The sequence below is a fragment of the Suncus etruscus genome, chromosome 14, assembly GCF_024139225.1.
Source record: "Suncus etruscus isolate mSunEtr1 chromosome 14, mSunEtr1.pri.cur, whole genome shotgun sequence".
Lineage (NCBI taxonomy): Eukaryota > Metazoa > Chordata > Mammalia > Eulipotyphla > Soricidae > Suncus > Suncus etruscus.
The window spans coordinates 6,186,833-6,196,997 of record NC_064861.1 but is presented as its reverse complement, the minus strand read 5'-3'; the positions used below and the strand labels follow the sequence as shown (position 1 = coordinate 6,196,997).

Here is a 10,165-nt window from a genome sequence, read left to right as displayed (position 1 = left end):
TACCCCAAACGGAACTGCTCAGGGTATGCGAATGTTTAATGCGATTTTTTTTTGTGGTTTTTTGGGTCACACCCAGCAGTTCTCAGGGGTTTTTCCTGGCTCTGTGCTCAGAAATTGCTCCTGGCATGCACGGGGGACCATATGGGACGCCGGGATTCGAACTGATGACCTTCTGCATGAAAGGTAAATGCCTTACCTCCATGCTATCTCTCCGGCCCCAATGCGATTTTTTTCTTACTAATGCGATTTTTATTGTGTTTATCCTGTAAGCGAATAGTCGTGAATACTGAGATATTTAAAGGCCAGCCGCGGGCCACAAAATGTTGTACGGAGGGCCGCAAAGGGCCCTCGGGCCATGAGTTTGAGACACCTGCCCTAAAATCTGGTACAAGAAAAGACTGCCCTCTATCACCACTCCTATTCAACAAAGTGCTGGAAGTTCTTGCCATAGCAATTAGGCAAGAAAAAGATAGGTAAGGAAGAAGTCAATCTCTCACTATTTGCAGATGACATGATAATATATTTAGAAAACCCTAAAGACTCTGCCAAAAAGCTTCTAGAAACCATAGATTCATATAGCAAAGTGGCAGGCTACCAAATTTAACACGCAAAAGTCAATGGTCTTGCTATACACTAATAATTGTAGAGAAGAAATGGCCATTAAAAAACAATTTCAGGGGCTGGAGAGATAGCCTAGAGGTAAGGTGTTTACCTTTCATGCAGAAAGTCATTGGTTCAAATCCCGGCATCCCATATGGTCCCCTGAGCCTGCCAGGAGCGATTTCTGAGCATAGAGTCAGGAGTAACTCCTGAGCGCTGCTGGGTGTGACCCAAAAGCCAAAAAAAAGAAAAGAAAAAAACAATTTCATTCACATTAGTGCCCAACAAACTCAAATATCTTGGGATCAATTAACAAAAGAGATGAAGGACCTATACAAAGAAAACTACAAAAGCCTGCTTCAAGAAATAAGAGAGGACACAAGGAAATGGAGACACATACCCTGCTGATGAATTGGCAGGATTAATATAATTAAAATGGCAATATTCTCCAAAGCACTGTATAGATTTAATGCACTTCCTCTAAAGATACCCATGACATTTTTCAAAGAAGTGGATCAAACACTCCTGAAATTTATTTGGAACAATAAACACCACGAATTGCTAAAGCAATCCTGGGGACAAGAAATATGGGAGGCATTACTTTCCCTAATTTTAAACTATATTACAAATCAATAGTTATCAAAACAGCATGGTATTGGACTAAAGACCGATCCTCAGATGAGTGGAATAGAATTGAGTATTCAGAGAATATTCCCCAGACATACAATTAACTAATCTTTGATAAAGGGTCAATAAATCCAAAATGGAGTGAGTAAAACCTCTTCAACAAGAGCTGTTGGCACAACTGGTTAGCCACTTGCAGAAAAGCAAACTCTGACCCCCATCTAACACCATGCACAAAGATCAAATCCAAATGGATTAAAAACCTTGATATGAGGCCTGAAACCATAAGCTATATAGAACAACACATAGGTAAAACACTATATGACATTGAGACTAAAAGCATCTTCAAGGAGGAAACAGTACTTTCCAAACACGTGGAAGCATAGATAAACAGATCAGAATATATTAAGCTGAAAAGCTTCTGCACCTCAAAGGGAATAGTGCCTAGGACACAAAAGCCACCTACAGAATGGGAGAAACTATTCACCCAATACCCATCAGACAAGGGGCTAATCTCCAAAATATTCAAGGTACTGACAGAACTTAATAAGAAAAAAACATATAACCCCATCAAAAAAATGGGGAGAAGAAATGAACCATTTTTCAAAGAAGAAATAAAATGGCCAAAGACACATGAAAAAATGTTTCATATCACTAATCATCAGGGAGATGCAAATCAAAACTACAATGAGGTACCTTCTCACACCAGAGACTGGCACACATCACAAAGAACAAGAATAATCAGTGCTGGCGGGGATGTGGAGAGAAAAAAAAACTCTTATTCACTGCTGGTGGGAATGCTATCTAGTCCAGCCTTTATAGAAAACAATATGGAGATTCCTCAAAAAACTGGAAATTGAACTCCCATACAATCCAGCTATTCCACTCCTAGAGATATACCCTAGGACAGTGATGGCTAACCTTTTTGAGCCCAAGTGCTCAAACTGCCCCACAATGCCCGGTCCTCCCAATGGCCAGTCCAGCCCTGTTGCCAGGTGAGCTGCAAAGCAGACACCGGCACACTGGCCTCCCACTACACGCAGCATATCTTAATTGCAGACCTTCCTTCATGCCAGCTGCAAGGCCTTCGCTGGCACGCATGCCATATGTTCGCCAGCGAGGCCCTAGGAACACACAAAAAAATACAATTCAAAAATCCCTTCCTCATACCTATATTCACGGCAGCACTATTTACAATAGCCAGACTCCGGAAACAACCAAGATGACCTTCAATAAATGAATGGGTAAAGAAACCATGGTACATATACAGCTGTCAGGAGAGATGAAGTCATGAAATTTTCCTATATATGGATGGACATGGAAACTATTATGCTGAGTGAAATAAGTCAGAAGGAGAGAGAGACACGCAGAATAGTCTCACTTATCTATAGGTTTTAAGAAAAATAAAAGACATTATTGTAATAATGCCCAGAGATGTGGGTCTGAAGGACCAGATCACGATATAAAGCTCACCTCAAGGAGGGGTGAGTGTAGTTAGAACACTAACAACTACCAAGACAATGTTAACGAGAGAAGTAGAATGCCTATCTCAAATACAGGCAGGGAGCGTGGGTGGAGGGAGTTGGGGTGCAGTTGTGATGGGAATGTTGCACTGATGAAGGGGGGTGTTCTTTCTGTGGTGAAATCCAACTAGAGTCATGTTTGTAATCACTGTGTTTAAAATAAAGATATTAAAAAAAAGAAATATAAAAAATTTTGGTTAAAGAAAAAGGTAATTATTTTCTTTGGCCAGGCTCAGTTTTCTCTGGCAATGCTCATCTTCCAGCTCCCCTCATCCTTTCCTTGGCCTGCAAATATGCCTCAGCTCAACTCAGTCCCTTGCATTCACTGCCGAACATTAACTAGCAAGTCCTTGCTTTCCGCACTTGAAGGAGGCAGCTCCGACTGTCTACCCAAGCTACAAAGCACATGGCCCTTTTCTAACAGGAAATCTGGGTTCTGGGGGCTAGTTTCAGAGCTATAGAAACAGAATGTTGGGAAAACCTCGGAATATTTCAGGTGTTTTTTTTTTTTTTAAGTTTATTTTAGACCATATGATCAGTTAGTGGTTACCTGAAGAGAAGTGGGAACACGGGGGGGGGGGGGGGGGGGAGGGAGAGATGTAAATCAGGACAAAGGGGAAGCACAAGTCCTATTTTTGGTGGGAAGAGGTCCCCAAACTGTACTTACAGTCCTGGGATTATTTCAGGGCTGCTGGGACCCCACATTGCTGGGAGCTACATTCTAGCAATGCTTGAGGGATCATGCAAGACTGGAATTAAGCCTGCAGGCTCTGCATGCCCTTTGAGCTAAATCCCAGCCCTCTTATAACACAGGAGTTGCTTTGAATGTTTTCTTAAGTTTATATGACCAAACATAGGGTGTCCAGTCAGACCTTTCTACCTACCCTTTTCCCTCAAGTGAAATCCAGATTATGTAACTTTGGCTACTGCTGGCCGATCTCTATGCCACTGTGCCTCAGCTGCTAGCAAGAAGTGCAAAATCTGGGGCCAGCTCCATGGCCACTTCTCAGAACAGCTTTCTGGCAAAATGCTCATGTTTGGGGCTTTGAATTCTTTACATTTTGTCTCTCACCCTCAAACCAATGACCACTAGGACAAGAAGCTGAGAGCTGGGCCCAGAGAGATAGCACAGCTGCGTTTGCCTTGCAAGCAGCCGATCCAGGACCAAAGGTGGTTGGTTCGAATCCCGGTGTCCCATATGGTCCCCTGTGCCTGCCAGGAGAGATAGCACAGCTGCGTTTGCCTTGCAAGCAGCCGATCCAGGACCAAAGGTGGTTGGTTCGAATCCCGGTGTCCCATATGGTCCCCTGTGCCTGCCAGGAGCTATTTCTGAGCAGACAGCCAGGAGTAACCCTTGAGCATCGCCTGGTGTGGCCCAAAAACCAAAAAAAAAAAAAAAAGAAGAAGCTGAGAGCTGCCTTAACCCTATCTGAGCAGAAATCAGGCTGGGATGAGATGGAAGACATGTGACTGCAGCCAAAGGAGTTAAAGATATGGGGTTGGGCCCGGAGAGATAGCACAGCGGCGTTTGCCTTGCAAGCAGCCGATCCAGGACCAAAGGTGGTTGGTTCGAATCCCGGTGTCCCATATGGTCCCCCGTGCCTGCCAGGAGCTATTTCTGAGCAGACAGCCAGGAGGAACCCCTGAGCAACGCCGGGTGTGGCCCAAAAACCGAAAAAAAAAAAAAAAAAAAAAGATATGGGGTTGGGGACAAGGACTCCTGAGCTTTGTCTTGACTCCACCAAGAACTGCTCAGTGGCCTTGGACAAATCATTTCGAAAATCTTTGATTCCAAATTTCCTGTGAAGACAGAGGAAGATGGAGAGAAGCAAGTGAGAGCAAGATGCTTCCTCAGGGTCCTGAGCAATAGCACGGTGAGGGAGGGTATTTGCCTTGCAGGTGACCAAGCTTGGTTCTATCTCCGGGTCTCATATTGTACCCCAAGCCTGCAAGGAGTAATTCCTGAGAGTAGAGCCAGGAGTAACCTCTGAGCACTGCTGGTGTGACCCAAAAACAATAAAAACAAAAACAAAACAAAACAAAACAAAACAAAAAAAAAGGCAATGACTGGCAGCCAGGAAGAAGCCTCGAACCCTATCTCAGTCTGCTGGTGAGATTCTGGCCAAGAGCATGAGTGCACCCCCTCCAGGCAGGCCCCCAGGACAATGTTTCTCAACCCCAAGTCAGTGCAGTTAATAAAATCATAAGTTGCCTGGGTCCCACTCTGAAATTCCATGACAGTGAGCTTAGGGGTCCAGAGAAGGCAAAGAATTTGCCCCAGAAACAAACTCCAGTACTGCAGCTCCCCTGGAGAAAACCTTGTGAAGGGATCAGTTCTTCCAGAGATGGGGTTTGTGGTGGTGCCAGTCTGCTAGGCAGCTAAGAGTTAAACACTTTGATCATTAGCACTTTTTCTTCTGAGAACCAAATCACTTTCACTTAAATATGTCCCATGTTCAGATTCTCTTAAGTTTGTATTTTTTTCTTTTTTTTTTTAGACAAAAAAAAATGGAACGCTTCACGAATTTGTGTGTTATCCTTGTGCACGGGCCATGCTAATCTTCTCTGTATCGTTCCAATTTTAGTATATGTGCTGCCAAAGTGAACACAGGTTTGTATTTTTTTTATCTTTATTTATTTATTTATTTATTTATTTATTTATTTATTTATTTATTTATTTTGGGTTTTGGGCCACATCTGGCGGCAGTCAGGGGTTACTCCTGGCTATCTGCTCAGAAATAGCTCCTGGCAGGCATGGGGGACCATATGGGACGCTGGGATTCGAACCAACCACCTTAGGTCCTGGGTCGGCTGCTTGCAAGGCAAACACCGCTGTGCTATCTCTTCGGCCCCAAGTTTGTATTTTCTTTCTTTTTTTTTTTTTAATTATTTAAGTTTCAAGAAAGCCCAAAGGCCTTCCTAAGGCCTCCCTGCCCGCCCGCCCACCCGTTCACCCAACAGCAACCACCCTCCTGCCTTCGCTTCCACGACGACTCTCTGTATTTTCTAAGATGTAGTACTGGAAACACAAGTTTGGGGGAGTATTAATCCATAAATGTCAAAAAAAAAAAAAAACAGCCACTGAGCTCTGTCAGGGCAAATCTCCAGTGTAGCCCACATTCTAGAACTGGCCTGGGAGTTCAGTCAGTTTCACACTCTGGGTTAGCTAACTAGGGACTTAGTTACTGTCTCTCAGCCGCTGTCATTTCCTCCAAGAAAAATATCAAGATTTGACATATATAGACTTTGTGCTCAGACATTCTTTTTAGAACTCGCCAAGTTTCCTATTATCCAGTTGCCATATAAAAGGCTTTTGTAGTGAATGCCTCAGTGCCACGATCATATCAGCCCATGCACACAGGCAGCAGAACACAGGAAGAGAACTGCTATAGACACCAGAATCCCAGGATTCAATCTGACTCTTTCACCTGGAGAAGTTTATTTTCCCTTTGTTCTTCTGTTTTCTCACCTGAAAAAGGAGATACTGGTGTTGCAAACATTTGCTGGAGTTTTCATAACCAGGTACCACAGATGGGATGGCTGAGGTAACAGAAATTGATTCTCTCACATTCCAGAAAACTTCGTGTCGAAAATCAAGGTGTTTTTGGATTTGGTTTCCTTAGCTGGTTGTCCTTTGTACTGAGTTCTGCACTGTCTTTCATCCATATGTTGGTGTGCGTATTTTCTCCTTTGACAAACCCCAGTCACATTGGATGAGGGCCCACTCAATGGGCCTTCTTTTGTTTCTTGAGAAATCATCTCTCCTGGTAGTGTCACTTTCTGAGACCTGTGGGTTAGAACATCAAACCTGTAAACAGGAGGGATACACACCAACCCCAATCCTGCAAAATGCCCACCCAAGACCAGAGAATCAGAAACAAGGTGAAGGCACTTGCCTTGCATTGCTTATGGCTGACTTCTGGTTCAATCCCTGACCCAGAGCCAGGACGTGTCTTGAAAGTTGTTTTGAACTCCTGAAGTTGGGAAAGTGGAAGCCAGAGTAGTGTGCTCTTTTCTCCTCACACATAAATGTGAGGATGGAGCCCCTGAGGAAGGGCAATAAGTGAACTGTGCACCTGGGCTGGCCTGTTAGGAACTAAGGAGACCCTCTTTGGACATGGCATCCTTCATGAGGGTGACATAGGGTGTTCAGAGGAGTCAAATCTCCGTGAAGGGCAGAGTCAGTCATGGCTGGGTGGGTATCAGGAAGTCGAGAGGCCCACATTCCCAGTCAGCCTGACAGAGTTGGCGGTACTCTGCTGCTCACTGTCACGCAGAGCCCTAGCTGACAAGAAAACAAAGGTCCTGTCACGGCTTCTCAGGTCACGTGCTGAGTGGGATGCCTGTGGGCCCTAGGTCATGGGTGCTGTTCGTTTAGGGCAAACGGAGGCTGTTGGGAAATATTTGACCTTGGGGTCAGAGCTCATTCGATAGGGTGAGCCTGTCAATAGGACCAGGACACCCTGGGAGCAGATGTTATCTTTAGGGGAGGCCGGGGACCAAGCCAGACCATGAGAAAGTGCATGAGAAAATAGTGCATGGGTTTTATGAGGGGAGTCCAAGGGGGTAGGTGTTGGTGGTTGTTTTTGTTTTTGTTTGGGGGGTTGTATTCAATGAAAAGGCATTCTAGATCAAGTTGATGAGGTGACCTAACAAATAAGAGTTGACTTGTACCAGTCTTCCTTTGGGTGCTATTATGTTTCTGGGCTTTATTAAAAAATTGCCCTTGGGACTTAGTTAAGATGTGATATTTCACATTGTGAAATAAGTCAAACAATGGGGAAAGTATCCTTTATGCAACTTTTACCCTTTCAAACTAAGAGAGCAAGCTTAGGACTGGGGATATAGTACAGCAATAGAACCAGCTTCTTCCTACATATGTGGGACCCTGGGTTCAAGTCCCTAGACTGAAAACAAAATTATCAACCTAATAACAATTTCACAGTCTAAAAAATGTTAAGTTGACAGTCAACCCACAATTGAAGGCCCTGAAGCCTCCAGGGCCATCATCAGGCTTGTCAGGACTTGCAGCTCCAAAAAGGGACTGGATTCTTTCCATCTGTCAGTCAGTCAGTCAGCAAATAGTTATCAGGCTTCTGCGCACAAACTGTGCTGACAGGACAGAGCCATCAACCTAGAGGAACTGAGACCTGGGACATGACAGGCTCTTACTTGGCTTTTAATTAATCAAGAACTCTGAGTCATTGAAGTCATCAAGGACCTTTCCAGAAGCTTCTGTGACATTGAAACTAAAACCTAAGCCCAAGCAAAGTCACTGTAGGGTTCCAGAGTAGAAGGACCAGACCACACAACTGGAATAAAGTTTAGTACTTTAATCCATCTGCCAACAAGATTCCCCAGCCTGGTCAGCCAGGTGCCATCCCCTGAGGGAGACGAGCCCCACCCAAGGTCATGATGAGGATTATATAGGGAAGGGATACAGGGAGGTTCCAGCTTTCTGTTGATCCTCACAACAATTGGCTCTTGTCTAGGGGTATCTTCCTACTACTCCCTTGTCCTTCTCTGATAAGCCACCTAGTATGGCCAGGTACACTGAGGCGGGGTCTATGGAAATAGGCTTCTGAAGCCCCAGCATGAAGCCCACACCATGTGGTCCTTACAAAATGGTGTTTCTCCCTGCTCAGAACCTAAGAAGCCAGCCATGTGGCTTTTACAAAATGGTGTCCCTCCTTATTCAGAATTCAGGTTCCAACACACTGAAGGGCCAGGAAGGCCAAAGGGGTGAGGTGTGTTGGGGGGGGGGACAGGAAGTCATTCCCCAGTTTTGGTTTCGTTTGAGGGAGCTATGCCTTTTTGGAGCTATCCCCCCAAGGGTTGCTGAGGATTAAGCCCAGTGTTCTCACAAGCGAAGCGCATGCTCCAGCTCTCTGAGTCTTTTCTCCAGGAATCTGAAGGAGGGAAAGGACATGATTATATGAGTGATGGGAAGGAGCTAGGGAGGCCTTCGTCCAGATTTTAATTCAAAGGCTCCATAGGTGGGACTTCACAGCGATTTCAATAAATATCAAGTGTGAAGTACTAAAAACAGAGCTTCCAGCTAACTTGGAATAAAATTGGGTTTCAGATTGAGAAGAAAAATGTCTGCCACAGAGGTAGGCAGGGATGAGGGCAGGGTGGGCAGGAGAAAATGGGGGACACTGGTGGTGGAAAATGTGCACTGGTGAAGGGTGTTGGACATTTTATGAATGAAATACAATCATGACCAATTTATTAACTGAAAAAAATAACAACTTTATTATGAACAACTTTATTATGAACAAATTTGTAACCATGGAGTTTAAATGAAGTAATTTAAACAAAAAGAAATATGAAATGAGGTTAATGGACAAAGAGGAACTATCCAAGACCCCTAAACCTATGATTTAGGATCATTTCTATTTGTTTCTCAATTTGTTCCCTTAAGAGCGCTTGATACAATAATAGAAAACAAGACTGGAGTGCCAGAGAGATCACATGGTGATAGGCGTTTGCCTTGCATTCGGCTGACCTGGGACAGACTAGGGTTCGATCCCTGGTATCCTCGAGCCTGTCAGGAGCGACTTCTGAATGCAGGTCCAGAAGTAACCTGAGTGCCGACGAGTGTGAACCCCCAAACAAACAAACAAACAAACAAACAATGCCTGGCTGTTGTTTTCTACAGACAGAGATCTGTCTAGTTCTTAAATTAATGCCTGGTTTAATGTCTCATTCTTTAGGTTTCCCTTCTTTTCTTTGACCTCAACTGTGTTCAATGTAGAAAGAAGGAAGGAAGGAAGGAAGGAAGGAAGGAAGGAAGGAAGGAAGGAAGGAAGGAAGGAAGGAAGGAAGGAAGGAAGGAAGGAAGGAAGGAAGGGAGGGAGGGAGGGAGGGAGGGAGGGAGGGAAGGAGGGAGGGAGGGAGGAAGAAAGGAAAGAAGGAAGGAAGGGAAGGAGGGAGGGAGGGAGGAAGAAAGGAAGGAAGGAAGGAAGGAAGGAAGGAAGGAAGGAAGGAAGGAAGGAAGGAAGGAAGGAAGGGAGGGAGGGAGGGAGGAAGAAAGGAAAGAAGGAAGGAAGGGAAGGAGGGAGGGAGGGAGGAAGGAAGGAAGGAAGGAAGGAAGGAAGGGAGGGAGGGAGGGAGGGAGGAAGGGAGGGAGGGAGGGAGGGAGGGAGGGAGGGAGGGAGGAAGGAAGAAAGGAAAGAAGGAAGGAAGGGAAGGAGGGAGGGAGGGAGGAAGGAAGGAAGGAAGGAAGGAAGGAAGGAAGGAAGGAAGGAAGGAAGGGAAGGAAGGAAGGAAGGAAGGAAGGAAGGAAGGAAGGAAGGAAGGAAGGAAGGAAGGAAGGAAGGGAGGGAGGGAGGGAGAAAGGGAGGGAGGGAGAGAGGAAGGGAGGAAGGGAGGAAGGGAGGGAAAGAGGGAGAGAGGAAGGGAGGAAGGGAGAAAGG

General features: G+C 45.2%; 1 non-coding gene across 1 annotated transcript; it reads right to left on the bottom strand.

Annotated features, from left to right (window-relative positions):
* Positions 1 to 5,249: 5,249 nt before the first annotated feature.
* LOC126029063 (U6 spliceosomal RNA) lies at positions 5,250 to 5,356 on the bottom strand. The gene has a single exon (XR_007502719.1). It is a non-coding gene; the product is annotated as a U6 spliceosomal RNA (small nuclear RNA).
* Positions 5,357 to 10,165: the final 4,809 nt, after the last annotated feature.